Source organism: Cervus elaphus, chromosome 19 (genome assembly GCF_910594005.1).
Source record: "Cervus elaphus chromosome 19, mCerEla1.1, whole genome shotgun sequence".
Taxonomy (NCBI): Eukaryota; Metazoa; Chordata; class Mammalia; order Artiodactyla; family Cervidae; genus Cervus; species Cervus elaphus.
This window is the reverse complement of record NC_057833.1, coordinates 88,971,997-88,987,805: the sequence shown is the minus strand read 5'-3', so window position 1 is coordinate 88,987,805 and position 15,809 is coordinate 88,971,997. Positions and strand designations below refer to the sequence as shown.

The window sequence follows — 15,809 nt, the reverse complement described above, 5'->3', positions numbered from 1 at the left end:
GTAATGACTAGCAAAGCCTGTAGGGCTATGAATCTCCCTAGGTATTTGAAAGAAGGAAACCTACCAAGGTAGTGGTAGGTAAAGATTTGGGGGTAGTTGGGGAGTGGGACATACATGGTCTTTGGAATAAGTTCATTTTCCTAGAATCTCCCAGAATAATGCAACCTGGCAACAGCTTCTCTGTCCCATAAGTGAATTGGTTCAGACACCAGGATTTGTCCAGGATAACAGCTGGTGACTAAGGCTCACACAGAATGTATGTCGTTCCTGAAATTTCAGGTGGCCAGGGAGATGCAGGCTGACCATGCAGGGCTCCTGACTTCTAGCTCAAGCCAGTGCCCTCAATGCAATCTGGCAGGGCCTGGTTGGCCGTTATCAAGATCAGCTTCACCACCACACAGAGCCAGAGACTTGCATACCAGGGAACCAGGATGACATTGATATGGCTCAAAACTCCACCTCTTGAGCTTCCTTTTTGACTGAGGACCTTGCTGTTGTTAAGGAGCCGGTGTTCCTGCAGAATTCACTAGTCATTTAGGCTAGTGAAGGAGCTGATTGCTAATTTTCCCCAAAAGCAAGTTTGGATAGACGGAGGGAGGTGCAGAGGAAGGATGAGGTGGAGGGTGATGGAGAGAAAACAGAAAGAGAAGGTTAGGAGGAACAATTGGTTACATATCATTTTATGTATGTGTATTTAGGGAACTTTATTTTTCGTAGTTACAGACCTTTATTATTTTTTGACATTGATTTACAATGTTATGTTAGTTTCTGCTGTACAGCAAAATGACTCAGTTATCCATATGTATACATTATTTTTTATATTCTTTTCTATTATGGTTTATTACAAGATATTGAATATAATTTCCTGTGCCACACAGTAGGATCTTGCTTATCCATCCTATATGTAATAGTTTATTTCTGCTAAACCCAAACTCTCACTCTATCCCTTCTCCACACCCTCTACTCCCTGGCAAGTGCAAGTCTGTTTTCTATGTCTGTGAGTCTGTTCCTGTTTTGTAGATAAGTTTCTTTGTGTTAGATTCCACATATAAGTGATATCATATGGTATTTGTCCTTCTCTGTCTGACTTACTTTACTTAGTGTGACAATCTTTAGGTCCGTCCATGTTCCTGCAAATGGTTATCATGCTTCTATGAATATGGGGTGCATGTATCTTTTGAATTATACTCTCAACAGACATTTATTCTTATTTTCCTTGAAACATTTTATTAGACACTGAGTGGGTCCAGACTTAAGTACGTCAATGCTTTTCCTTAGTTATTCATCTAAGTGGTGGATATTATTATGATTCCAGTTTACAGTAAGAAATCCAAGGCTCAGCAAGCCCAGGATCACAGCCAGCGAGTGAGTGGACCCATCATCAGAACTTGCCAGCCCCAAAGCCCACAATCCCCACTGCACCACCTCGATCAACCTGGAGGAAGATCTTATCATCTCCTGCACATTAAAAAAAATGGAAGTATAGTGATTTATAATATTGTGTTAGTTTCAGGTGTATAGCAAAGTGATTTGGTTACACATATATATGTATGTATCTATACACTTTTTTTGATTCTTCTCCATTTTAGTTTATTACAAGATAGTGAATATAGCTCCCTTTGCTATACTGTAAAACACTGCTGTTATCTATTTTATATATGGTAGTGTACATCTGTTAATTCCATTTTCTCCAATTATCTGCTCCCAACCTCCTGTACATTTACAAACATGGAAACCGAGGCCCAGAAAGGGGAAATGACTTGACCAGGATCACACAGCCGCAGAGCTAGTTAGAGGCAGGCCCAGCTGTCGGACACCTGGTGATATTCTTTCTACCATATAGCGCAGTGTCCTGCCAAGCTCAGCCCAGAGCCCAGGACCAGGTTGCTGTCCACAGAGAGGCCTGCACCCTGGAAAGGCCATTGATGTCTTCCTTGATGAGGGAAATATCATGTCACTCTGCCCAGCCCACAGATGTTGCCTCTAGGAAAGCATGACACTGTGTTTCACTAGATGATACAGACTTCCACAGACTTAACTGATTGTATTTCATTTTCTAGGGGCTTCCCAGATGGCTCAGTGGTAAGGAATCCACCTGCCAATGCAAGAGGCTCGGGTTCGATCCCTGGGTCAGGAAGATCCCCTGGAGGAGGATATGGTAACCCATTCCAGTATCCTTGCCTGGAGACTCCACGGACAGAGTCTAGTGGGCTATAGTCCGTGGGATTGCAGAGTCAGACATGACTTAGTAACTGAGCAACAATTTCATTTTCTGGTGCACTGAAATAAAATGAGAGAGATTTCCTTTTTCCTAAAGTTCTCTCTCCTCTCCCCAAGGTATCCCATGGAAAGCAGTGGGTAAACAGGATGCATAAGATAGTGCAAAGATAGTGCGGTATTATCTGCATGTCAGGGTGTATTTAAGATGCAAATGTCCCTGGGACCCACTGGGCTGCTGAGAGCTCATACTGGTCTGGTGCACAGAAACTGTGGCCTGAGTGTAAGGGGCTTGCAACCAGAAATGAAGTCTGCTTTGAGGTCTCTGAGCCCTATCAAGGTGGAGAAGCCTTGCTGAGCCAGCAAGTAGATAAAGACAGGGGTGAGTTAGGCAGATTTCAGTACACACAGTGGAGTGAGAGCCCACGTGAAGCCTGGGGGCAGGGGTCACCATCTGGTCTTTTCTTTTTTAATGTTTACTTATTTATTTGGCTGCACTGGGTCTTAGTTGTGGCACATGGGGTCTTTAGTTGTGGCATGTGGGATCTAGTTCCCTGACCAGGAATCGAAGCCAGACCCCTGCATTGGGAGCAGGGAGTCTTAGCCACTGGACCACCAGGGAAGTCCCTGGACCTCTTAACTGTAGGGTTTGTGTGCTGTTCTGGATGGCCTTGGTGAAGGCAGAGTGCCCTCAGCATTTCACTGTGGGCCTGTGGCCATGGTGAGAGACATGGAGCCTCAGTCATGACTCCTTATGGTCCACAGTGGGATGCAGAAAGGGATAGGGAGAAGGGGAGGATCTCAGGGGAGAGGAACCATTGTAATCAAGGACACAGGCCTCATTTTGTAGCATCTTCCAAGATTAGCAATATCAACTCCATATTATTTCATTACATGCTTATATAATGTCTTAGTTATGCCAGGCACTGTGGTGGGAATACAGCAGTGAACTATGCAGCGATGGGCCCTCCCTCTAGAGACCCAGTGGAAAGTCTTCTAGTTTTGGTGGGTGGAATAGTTCATCGGTAGAGAGTCTTGACAAAGGTCCTACTTGAACTACATGAACTGCATGATGGTAGAAAGAATTCTTCTGTTCTTAACATGCTTCAGTGACCCACTGATCACAGTTGGCTGTGTGACTTGCTCTGACCAAGAAAATGTGAATGCAAACAACATGTGTCACTTTAGGGCAGAAACTTTATGAGCCAGTCCAAGCTTCACCACATGTATTTTTTCCATCTGCCATGAGATCAGCAATATTCTAGATAGAGACTATTCAGTTAGCCTGGATCCTGGTGGGAAACCGACATGCAACAGAGCCACAGTCAATCCAAGAAGGACATGTGGTAGGAATGGAAATTAACTTTTGTTATTTTAAGCCGATAGACTTTGGAATCATTTGTTACTGCAGCCTAACTTGCCCTGTCCTGACTGATAATGCATAAGTGACTAACATCAGTGGCTACCATAACCACTTTTCAATCTGCATGCCTTCAGGATGGAGGTGGAGGACTTCCTGACATCCTTTCCAAAGCTCACAGCTTGTTGATCCTACCATCAGATTATCCTTCCATCTCTGGAATCCTAGACAACAGGGCTTCTTCAAAGGCCTTGGAATCTCCCAGTGAAGCAAGCTGAGCTTTGGATGAAGATGGTCAGCCAGATCCATGGCAGGGCCGTGGATCCCCAGTGGCTGATCAGCCTGAGCAAGGCTGCTGCAGGCAAAAACCTTCTCCCCAGAATAGAAGGGCATGCTATATGGTAGCTACTTCATTGACTTTAAAGAAATCATAACCAAAGAGAAGCCCATTGCTTACTGTCATTACCCATTGCTCAGTGCATGCAACCCTTGCTCATGTATGAATAGTGATTTAGTTGGATTCCCAACATGTGTGCATCAATTTTCCTTATACTAAAAGGCCCAATTCAGCTCTGAGAATGGAAAAACTGGTTGTGACTGGGGAACTGGTGCTGTCCTCCTTGGAAGCACTGGCTCTTTAGAAGAATCTTGGAGGAATTGACAATGGTTTCTCATAGTTGAGCTATGCTGAGGGTATAAAACCTGGAACTGTGATTCTTAATGAGGACAAGCTCTGTTAAGCTGCCCAGTGTAGTATAAAACCATGGACTAAATTTTTTACATGACTGTCTTCGCCTTAAACTGTTAAGTGGTCTTATTAACTTCTAGATAACCTCATGAATGAAAGCATTTGGACACTGAACAAATATTTGCTGAATTAAAAATAAGCAAATGAGGACCTGGTGGTCCAGTAGTTAAGAATCTGCCTGCCAATGTAGGGGACATGGGTTTGATCCCAGGTCTGGGAAGATCACACTGCTGCGAGTCAGCTAAGCCCATGTGCTACAACCACTGAAGCCCGCATACTCTAGAGCCTGCGCTCTGCAACAAGAGAAGCCACCATAAATGAGAAGCCCATGAACTGCAACTAAACAGTAGCCCCCACTTGTCACAACTATAGAAAGCCTATGCAGCAAAAAAGATACAGTGCAGTCAAAATAGTAAATAAATTAAATAAGCAAGAAAGCTGAACCTGAGTTTTAAAAAAAAAATGAATGAATGAATGAACAGATTCTCTTTGAAAATCTCCTGTGCTCACAAGTGTATAAACTCTGAGAATAGCTCATGCCTGATGATCTGAGCTGGTCTGATGGATTCATTTCTTGATTTAACAGCAGGCTCTCACACTGCAGCCTCTCCTTCAACAGGACCTGTCCTTGGAGCTCTTGACTCCACACACAGAGCAGCTGACCCCGGGTGTCATACGGGTGGTGCTGGACAGATGCCAGGAGCCTGTGGTTTCAGGAAGGAGCAGTCCTGGCCTCAGGGCTCCGAGAGACATGTGTGTCACAAACTGCTTTGCTGCTTACTGTAATATGCAGTGACTCAGGGGCATGGAAGAAGGCCTTTTCTTAGGCTTGGGTTCATGTCAAATTGAATTTGGTCAGGAAGCCTCACTGGGGCCTCATCGTACATTTCATTCTCAAGGCAGTTTTGTGGCACTTCATCTTGGGAAGACCTGGGACTGAGATGGCAGAGTCCTTCATCTTGAATTTCTGAATCCAGAGGAAGTGATTAGCGGCTTGTCCAACTTCCCCATGAGGCCTGGCTTCACATACAGGAAGGTCAGTGGGGGACCGTGTTAGGCTAAATTTGTTCCTGCAAGTGGAAAGGGACACAGGTGCAGGACCTTGCATCACTTTTCCCAAAGTCTCAGCGCGCAAACCTCAGGCAGCAATATGGCTGATGTCTGGTGCTCCCTTGGAAACAAAGAGGCTTTTTTCTGGTGCTATTGCACCTGCCAGGTACTTCCTGACAGCGGCTCCGTCCGGCTGTTGTTTGATGGCTCCTTATTCAGGGATGCCATCACTGCTCCTTGTGAACGATACTGCAGGAAGAGGAAGCAGGTGGGCACTGATCCGACCTCTCTCAGAGGGGAAGGCAGCCTTGCCTGGGCTACTGCACAAGGACAGTGTCATAGAAGCAATGCCAGAATTCAAAAGCACCCAGGAGCCCTCCTGCACTGCTTCTGGTAGCAGAGATGACAGGCAAATATTGACTTAAGCAAAGGGTTTGGAATGGTAAAGGGGAAAGAAGCTCTAGCAAGAAAAAAAGTGAGCAAAGACATAGGGATGGGAATGAGCTGGGGATGGGGGAAAATGGAGTACTGTGGCCCAGAAGAGGCCACACACTGGGAAGAAATGGGCTCTAATGATGGACCAGTGTGATGGTGGCAGGTCCTCGGGAGCTCAGGAGGGTGGGGAGTCATTCTAGAGCCGGGCACCCATACCTGGCTGTTCCACAGGTATTTGTCATCACTGTTCCCTAAATCCACCCTTGCCTGGAATTTCTAGTTCTGGTTGGTGGCACTCTCATCCAGCTAGATGCTCACATTAGAATCTTCTAAGATTCCCTGTTTTTCACTGCTTGACAGCTAATCATGGTTGACTCTTACTGATTTTGCCTCCTAAATCTGTCTTAGGTTCATCCCTACCACCACTCCCCCAGTTCAGAAATCATTATCTCTTGCTTAGACTATGGCCATAACATCCTAATTGGTCTCCCTGTTACCATCCAAAGTCAATGGAGACATGTAGAATGAAAAATGCATGAACACTGGGGCTTAAAGTGTCGTGGTGGCCCTCTGGCTGGGAAACCCCGCCAGCAGCTTGTCGACGAGCTAGGGAAAACACAGAGAAGCTTGTCTTCAGAACCTAAGGAGCCCTGCATGAGTCAGGAATCACAGCCCAGGTTCTGCTTTAGAAGAGATCTGGTCTGCCTTACCCTCACGGTCTGGAGAGAGCATGGGGCCCGAGGAAGCAGACTTAACACAGATCAGATGGGCATATGTCTCACTCATTTGCTTCTGCCTTTTCTCCTCTGTAGATTCAAGAGGCAGACTCCTGATCTGGAGGCAGGAATAGGCCCGCCCCGTCAGGCTCACTTGGGGTTCCCAGAAGTGTGCATCAGGAAGTGAAAGTGAGGACTATACAGTCCATGGAATTCTCCAGGCCAGAATACTGGAGTGGGTAGTCTTTCCCTTCTCCAGGGGATCTTCCCAACCCAGGGATCAAACCCAGGTCTCCCACATGGCAGGCGATTCTTTGCCAGCTGAGCTTGACAAAGGGTCGCTCTCAGTACCAGATAAGCTTGCATCTCAGGGTAAAGTGCTTTCCTGACTGAATTAACCTGCCTTCCTGCCAGGTGAGGCTGGCAGCCCAGAGGAGTGAGCTATATTAACAACCAGATGCAATTTTGCTCTAAAGTTTTTTCCCTTGAAAAATCCTCTCCTTCTCTCCATCTCCTGTTATCCCCCCAGCAACATTCAGAATCAAATCACCCGTGCGTGCCCTTGGGCTCATCTGATCTTTAACAAGTTGACTCCATCATCTCCTAACCTGGAGGAGTTGAGGAAATGACTGTAACCTGCGGTGGCGTGGGGTTGAGCTGGCTTATAATTCAGGTGCACAGGGAGCGGGATGGGATATTCATTCAAAATGAGGTGTTGGCGGAGACGGCTTCTCTGTGCGTGGAGTAAAGAGCACTGGAGGCAGCTTTCTCGGTGCTGCGGGCTGCTGATGGGCATTTTTACAAGAGCTGTTTGGAATACTTAGGTTGTGCTGTTTTCCCCAATCTCCTGCATCATTCTAGAAAAACCTGCCTTCCCATGGGCCCTCCTTCCAGCCTGGCAACATGATAAATGGGCACTGTGCTACCCAAGCAGGGCATACTGCACATCCAGTTCTCAAATTGTCACTTGGTCCTTGGGCAAGAGCTACGTGCATGAAGGTGTGAGTGTGTGCCTGTGTACGTACCTGTGTGTTCACTGTGTGCGTGTGTGTACCTGTGAGTGCATGTGTGCGCCTCTGTGTGTGCATGTGTGCACCTCTGTGTGTGCATGTGTGTGCTTGTGTGCATTGCCCACCTAAGTGTGCATGTGTGTGTGCCTGTGCCTACTTTGTGTGCCTGTGTGCACCTGTGTGTGAATGTGTGTGTACTTGTGTGCATGTGTGCACTGTGTGCATGCGTGTACCTGCGTGCACCTGTGCGTGAATGTGTGTGTACTTGTGTGCATGTGTGCACTGTGTGCATGCGTGTACCTGCGTGCACCTGTGCGTGAATGTGTGTGTACTTGTGTGCATGTGTGCACTGTGTGCATGCGTGTACCTGCGTGCACCTGTGCGTGAATGTGTGTGTACTTGTGTGCATGTGTGCACTGTGTGCATGCGTGTACCTGCGTGCACCTGTGTGTGAATGTGTGTGTACTTGTGTGCATGTGTGCACTGTGTGCATGCGTGTGCCTGCGTGCACCTGTGTGTGAATGTGTGTGTACTTGTGTGCATGTGTGCACTGTGTGCATGCGTGTGCCTGCGTGCACCTGTGTGTGAATGTGTGTGTACTTGTGTGCATGTGTGCACTGTGTGCATGCGTGTGCCTGCGTGCACCTGTGTGTGAATGTGTGTGTACTTGTGTGCATGTGTGCACTGTGCGCATGCGTGTGCCTGTGTGCACCTGTGCGTGAATGTGTGTGTACTTGTGTGCATGTGTGCACTGTGCGCATGCGTGTGCCTGTGTGCACCTGTGCGTGAATGTGTGTGTACTTGTGTGCATGTGTGCACTGTGTGCATGCGTGTGCCTGTGTGCACCTGTGCGTGAATGTGTGTGTACTTGTGTGCATGTGTGCACTGTGTGCATGCGTGTGCCTGTGTGCACCTGTGCGTGAATGTGTGTGTACTTGTGTGCATGTGTGCACTGTGTGCATGCGTGTGCCTGTGTGCACCTGTGCGTGAATGTGTGTGTACTTGTGTGCATGTGTGCACTGTGTGCATGCGTGTGCCTGTGTGCACCTGTGTGTGAATGTGTGTGTACTTGTGTGCATGTGTGCACTGTGTGCATGCGTGTACCTGTGTGCACCTGTGCGTGAATGTGTGTGTACTTGTGTGCATGTGTGCACTGTGTGCATGCGTGTACCTGTGTGCACCTGTGTGTGAATGTGTGTGTACTTGTGTGCATGTGTGCACTGTGTGCATGCGTGTACCTGCGTGCACCTGTGTGTGAATGTGTGTGTACTTGTGTGCATGTGTGCACTGTGTGCATGCGTGTACCTGCGTGCACCTGTGTGTGAATGTGTGTGTACTTGTGTGCATGTGTGCACTGTGTGCATGCGTGTGCCTGTGTGCACCTGTGCGTGAATGTGTGTGTACTTGTGTGCATGTGTGCACTGTGTGCATGCGTGTGCCTGTGTGCACCTGTGCGTGAATGTGTGTGTACTTGTGTGCATGTGTGCACTGTGTGCATGTGTGTGCCTGTGTGCACCTGTGTGTGAATGTGTGTGTACTTGTGTGCATGTGTGCACTGTGTGCATGCGTGTACCTGTGTGCACCTGTGTGTGAATGTGTGTGTACTTGTGTGCATGTGTGCACTGTGTGCATGCGTGTACCTGTGTGCACCTGTGCGTGAATGTGTGTGTACTTGTGTGCATGTGTGCACTGTGTGCATGCGTGTGCCTGTGTGCACCTGTGTGTGAATGTGTGTGTACTTGTGTGCATGTGTGCACTGTGTGCATGCGTGTGCCTGTGTGCACCTGTGTGTGAATGTGTGTGTACTTGTGTGCATGTGTGCACTGTGTGCATGCGTGTACCTGTGTGCACCTGTGTGTGAATGTGTGTGTACTTGTGTGCATGTGTGCACTGTGTGCATGCGTGTACCTGCGTGCACCTGTGTGTGAATGTGTGTGTACTTGTGTGCATGTGTGCACTGTGTGCATGCGTGTGCCTGCGTGCACCTGTGTGTGAATGTGTGTGTACTTGTGTGCATGTGTGCACTGTGTGCATGTGTGTGCCTGTGTGCACCTGTGCGTGAATGTGTGTGTACTTGTGTGCATGTGTGCACTGTGTGCATGTGTGTGCCTGTGTGCACCTGTGTGTGAATGTGTGTGTACTTGTGTGCATGTGTGCACTGTGTGCATGCGTGTACCTGTGTGCACCTGTGTGTGAATGTGTGTGTACTTGTGTGCATGTGTGCACTGTGTGCATGTGTGTACCTGTGTGCACCTGTGTGTGAATGTGTGTGTACTTGTGTGCATGTGTGCACTGTGTGCATGCGTGTACCTGCGTGCACCTGTGTGTGAATGTGTGTGTACTTGTGTGCATGTGTGCACTGTGTGCATGCGTGTGCCTGCGTGCACCTGTGCGTGAATGTGTGTGTACTTGTGTGCATGTGTGCACTGTGTGCATGCGTGTGCCTGTGTGCACCTGTGCGTGAATGTGTGTGTACTTGTGTGCATGTGTGCACTGTGTGCATGTGTGTGCCTGTGTGCACCTGTGTGTGAATGTGTGTGTACTTGTGTGCATGTATGCACTGTGTGCATGCGTGTACCTGTGTGCACCTGTGCGTGAATGTGTGTGTACTTGTGTGCATGTGTGCACTGTGTGCATGCGTGTACCTGTGTGCACCTGTGTGTGAATGTGTGTGTACTTGTGTGCATGTGTGCACTGTGTGCATGCGTGTACCTGCGTGCACCTGTGTGTGAATGTGTGTGTACTTGTGTGCATGTGTGCACTGTGTGCATGCGTGTACCTGCGTGCACCTGTGTGTGAATGTGTGTGTACTTGTGTGCATGTGTGCACTGTGTGCATGCGTGTGCCTGTGTGCACCTGTGCGTGAATGTGTGTGTACTTGTGTGCATGTGTGCACTGTGTGCATGCGTGTGCCTGTGTGCACCTGTGCGTGAATGTGTGTGTACTTGTGTGCATGTGTGCACTGTGTGCATGTGTGTGCCTGTGTGCACCTGTGCGTGAATGTGTGTGTACTTGTGTGCATGTGTGCACTGTGTGCATGTGTGTGCCTGTGTGCACCTGTGCGTGAATGTGTGTGTACTTGTGTGCATGTGTGCACTGTGCGCATGCGTGTGCCTGTGTGCACCTGTGTGTGAATGTGTGTGTACTTGTGTGCATGTGTGCACTGTGTGCATGCGTGTACCTGTGTGCACCTGTGTGTGAATGTGTGTGTACTTGTGTGCATGTGTGCACTGTGCGCATGCGTGTACCTGTGTGCACCTGTGCGTGAATGTGTGTGTACTTGTGTGCATGTGTGCACTGTGTGCATGCGTGTACCTGCGTGCACCTGTGCGTGAATGTGTGTGTACTTGTGTGCATGTGTGCACTGTGTGCATGCGTGTACCTGCGTGCACCTGTGTGTGAATATGTGTGTACTTGTGTGCATGTGTGCACTGTGTGCATGCGTGTACCTGCGTGCACCTGTGTGTGAATGTGTGTGTACTTGTGTGCATGTGTGCACTGTGTGCATGCGTGTACCTGCGTGCACCTGTGTGTGAATGTGTGTGTACTTGTGTGCATGTGTGCACTGTGTGCATGCGTGTACCTGTGTGCACCTGTGTGTGAATGTGTGTGTACTTGTGTGCATGTGTGCACTGTGTGCATGCGTGTACCTGTGTGCACCTGTGTGTGAATGTGTGTGTACTTGTGTGCATGTGTGCACTGTGCGCATGCGTGTACCTGTGTGCACCTGTGTGTGAATGTGTGTGTACTTGTGTGCATGTGTGCACTGTGTGCATGCGTGTACCTGTGTGCACCTGTGCGTGAATGTGTGTGTACTTGTGTGCATGTGTGCACTGTGTGCATGCGTGTACCTGTGTGCACCTGTGTGTGAATGTGTGTGTACTTGTGTGCATGTGTGCACTGTGTGCATGTGTGTGCCTGTGTGCACCTGTGTGTGAATGTGTGTGTACTTGTGTGCATGTGTGCACTGTGTGCATGTGTGCACCTGTGTGTGAATGTGTGTGTACTTGTGTGCATGTGTGCACTGTGTGCATGCGTGTGCCTGTGTGCACCTGTGTGTGAATGTGTGTGTACTTGTGTGCATGTGTGCACTGTGTGCATGCGTGTACCTGTGTGCACCTGTGTGTGAATGTGTGTGTACTTGTGTGCCTGTGTGCACTGTGTGCATGCGTGTGCCTGTGTGCACCTGTGTGTGAATGTGTGTGTACTTGTGTGCATGTGTGCACTGTGTGCATGCGTGTACCTGCGTGCACCTGTGTGTGAATGTGTGTGTACTTGTGTGCATGTGTGCACTGTGTGCATGCGTGTGCCTGTGTGCACCTGTGCGTGAATGTGTGTGTACTTGTGTGCATGTGTGCACTGTGTGCATGCGTGTGCCTGTGTGCACCTGTGCGTGAATGTGTGTGTACTTGTGTGCATGTGTGCACTGTGTGCATGTGTGTGCCTGTGTGCACCTGTGTGTGAATGTGTGTGTACTTGTGTGCATGTGTGCACTGTGTGCATGCGTGTGCCTGTGTGCACCTGTGTGTGAATGTGTGTGTACTTGTGTGCATGTGTGCACTGTGTGCATGCGTGTACCTGTGTGCACCTGTGTGTGAATGTGTGTGTACTTGTGTGCATGTGTGCACTGTGTGCATGCGTGTACCTGCGTGCACCTGTGTGTGAATGTGTGTGTACTTGTGTGCATGTGTGCACTGTGTGCATGCGTGTACCTGCGTGCACCTGTGTGTGAATGTGTGTGTACTTGTGTGCATGTGTGCACTGTGTGCATGCGTGTACCTGCGTGCACCTGTGTGTGAATGTGTGTGTACTTGTGTGCATGTGTGCACTGTGTGCATGCGTGTACCTGCGTGCACCTGTGTGTGAATGTGTGTGTACTTGTGTGCATGTGTGCACTGTGTGCATGCGTGTGCCTGCGTGCACCTGTGCGTGAATGTGTGTGTACTTGTGTGCATGTGTGCACTGTGTGCATGCGTGTACCTGTGTGCACCTGTGTGTGAATGTGTGTGTACTTGTGTGCATGTGTGCACTGTGTGCATGTGTGTGCCTGTGTGCACCTGTGTGTGAATGTGTGTGTACTTGTGTGCATGTGTGCACTGTGTGCATGCGTGTACCTGTGTGCACCTGTGTGTGAATGTGTGTGTACTTGTGTGCATGTGTGCACTGTGTGCATGCGTGTACCTGTGTGCACCTGTGTGTGAATGTGTGTGTACTTGTGTGCATGTGTGCACTGTGTGCATGCGTGTACCTGTGTGCACCTGTGTGTGAATGTGTGTGTACTTGTGTGCATGTGTGCACTGTGTGCATGCGTGTACCTGTGTGCACCTGTGTGTGAATGTGTGTGTACTTGTGTGCATGTGTGCACTGTGTGCATGCGTGTGCCTGCGTGCACCTGTGTGTGAATGTGTGTGTACTTGTGTGCATGTGTGCACTGTGTGCATGCATGTACCTGCGTGCACCTGTGTGTGAATGTGTGTGTACTTGTGTGCATGTGTGCACTGTGTGCATGCGTGTACCTGTGTGCACCTGTGTGTGAATGTGTGTGTACTTGTGTGCATGTGTGCACTGTGTGCATGCGTGTGCCTGCGTGCACCTGTGTGTGAATGTGTGTGTACTTGTGTGCATGTGTGCACTGTGTGCATGTGTGTACCTGTGTGCACCTGTGCGTGAATGTGTGTGTACTTGTGTGCATGTGTGCACTGTGTGCATGCGTGTACCTGCGTGCACCTGTGTGTGAATGTGTGTGCCTGTATGTGCATACATGTGTATTTGCACCTTGTGTGTGTGTGCACAGAAGTGTGTGTGCATGTGTCTGTGTGTCGGTGGTAAGGGAGAAAAACTGCTCCAAAGACAGTAGTGGAGAGGTCCCCAGGAGGGGCTGCAGGCTGTGTTCAGGAAGCCACATCTTCCTTGGGAGATGGAGTTACCCCCAAGTACAGGCCCCGTCTTAAGACTAAGCTCTTTCTGGAGCTGCCCACAGTCCGTCTGGAGAGGCTGTGTGAGGGCCTGAATAGTCATGGAGAGAACAAGAAAGAAATGAAATATACATGGTGGGGAGGAAAGAGGCCCATCAACACATCCATGATCTGGTTTACCAAGCAGGTGGGACCACTTCCACCACACTGTGTCTTATTCTGCAGTTGACTTGAGAGATTTACATTCCAGCTCTAGAGGTCTGGCCCAGCATCACAGATCCAGAGCCAAAGAGCCCCTCCCTCCCATAGACCTACTTTCAAAGTCTGGCTCTGTCACTCCCTGTGTGACCTTAAAAATAATTTCTCCTCTCTGGGCTTCTAATTGTCCGTGTTTAAAACTGGATGAATAAGACCCTCCTCAGTGTGAATTAGGGTAGGTCATGTGAAGCTCACTGGAGAAGGGAATGGCAACCCACTCCAGATTTCTTACCTGGAGAATCCCGTGGACAGAGGAGCCTGGTGGGCTATAGTCCATAGGGTCGCAAAGAGTCAGACACGACTGAACAACTAACACACAAACATGTGAGGTGCACACAGCAGGTGCTCAATAAAGCTAAGGTTCATCGGGTAGAACCTGCATCAGCCTGGCTCCCAGTTCCAGCCTGCTTCTTTCTTGGGGCACCATCTCTCAGCCCACTGACAGCCAGCCCTCTGTCCCCCACACTTGGATCCTTCACGTTCCCCATCTCTCCTCCCAGCCCAGCTCTTCTCCAACATGGGCACCCAGGCCCGGCTTCACCAGCATGTGACCTGAAGTCACACGGGGCCCCCGGCTTGGTTTCATGCTTTGCTGTCTCTGCCTTAAAAGTATTCATAACTTTGGAACAAAGATCCAGCACTTTCATTTGCAGTAAGCCCTCGTGTTCCATAGCTGGTCCTGGAGGAGGAGACCCACTTCTCCCTAAGAGGCAGGCACCACCCTTCACCTTGGCCCCTGGGAAGGCACCTCTCTGAAATCAACACAGTATAGGGGAGCCGTGTTCCTTCAGGTCCCATGCTAGGTGCTCTTCCACACCTGGGGCTTGTGTCTACATGTGTGTGCCTGTGTGTGTACACAGGACCATAACATCCCTATGTTACTGATGAAGAATAGAGGCTTTGTCTCAGCACTTGCCCACAGCCTTGGAGTCGGTACATGGTGGGGTCTGAGCAGGTATGGTTGGTGCTGAAAGCTATGCCTTCCAACCCTTTAACCCAGGGGTCCCCAACCTTTGGGATCTAATGCCTGATGATCTGGGGTGGAGCTGATGTAATAATAACAGAAATAAAGTACACAGTAAATGTAATACGCTTGAATCATCCTGAAACCACCCCCCACCTCCAGTCTGTGGAAAAATTGTCTTCCACGAATCTAAAAAGGCATGATACACATGAAGTTACTAACAAAACAGAAAGAGGTTCACAGTCTTAGAGAACAGACTTATGGTTGCTGGCGGGAAAGGAAGGGGAAAAGGGATAGTTAGAGAGTTTGGGATGGATATGTACACACTGCTATATTTAAAGGATCACCAACAAGGACCCACTGTATAGCACAGGGAACTCTGCTCAGTGTTACGTGGCAGCCAGGATGGGAGGGGAGATTGGAGGAGAAGGGACATGTGTATATGTATGGCTGCGTCCCTTTGCTGTCCAGCAGAAACTATCACTACATTGTTTGTTAATCAGCCGTGCGTGTGTGCCTGCGTACTCCGTTGCTTCAGTTGTGTCCAAGTCTTTGCAACCCTGTGGACCATAGCCCCCCAGGCTTCCATCCATGGGATTCTCCAGGCAAAAATACTGGAGTGACTTGCCATGCCCTCCTCCAGGGGATCTTTCTGACCCAAGGACCAAACCCCCATCTCTTAGGTATCCTGCATTGGCAGCTGGGTTCTTTACCATTAACACCACCTGGGAAGCCTGTTAACTGGCTATACTCCAATACAAAATTGGAGAAGGCAATGGCAATCCACTCCAGTACTCTTGTCTGGAAAATCCCATGGACGGAGGGAGCCTGGTAGGCTGCAGTCCATGGGGTCGCTAAGAGTCCATGGGGTCACTGCAGTCCATGGGGTCGCTAAGACATGACTGAGCGACTTCACTCTCACTTTTCACTTTCCTGCTTTGAAGAAGGAAATGGCAACCCACTCCAGTGTTCTTGCTTGGAGAATCCCAGGAACGGGGGAGCCTGGTGGGCTGCTGTCTATGGGGTTGCATAGAGTCAGACATGACTGAAGCGACTTAGCAGCAGCAATACAAAATAAAAAACTTAAAAAAAAACTGCCTTCCATGAAACTGGTCCCTGGTGCCAAAAGGTTGGGC

General features: G+C 49.1%; 1 protein-coding gene across 2 annotated transcripts in view; it reads right to left on the bottom strand.

Moving 5' to 3' along the window:
* Window positions 1-15,809, bottom strand: part of CLSTN2 (calsyntenin 2) — a 728,241-nt gene that overhangs the window by 118,411 nt on the left and 594,021 nt on the right. The gene's annotated exons all lie outside the window — the stretch shown is intronic.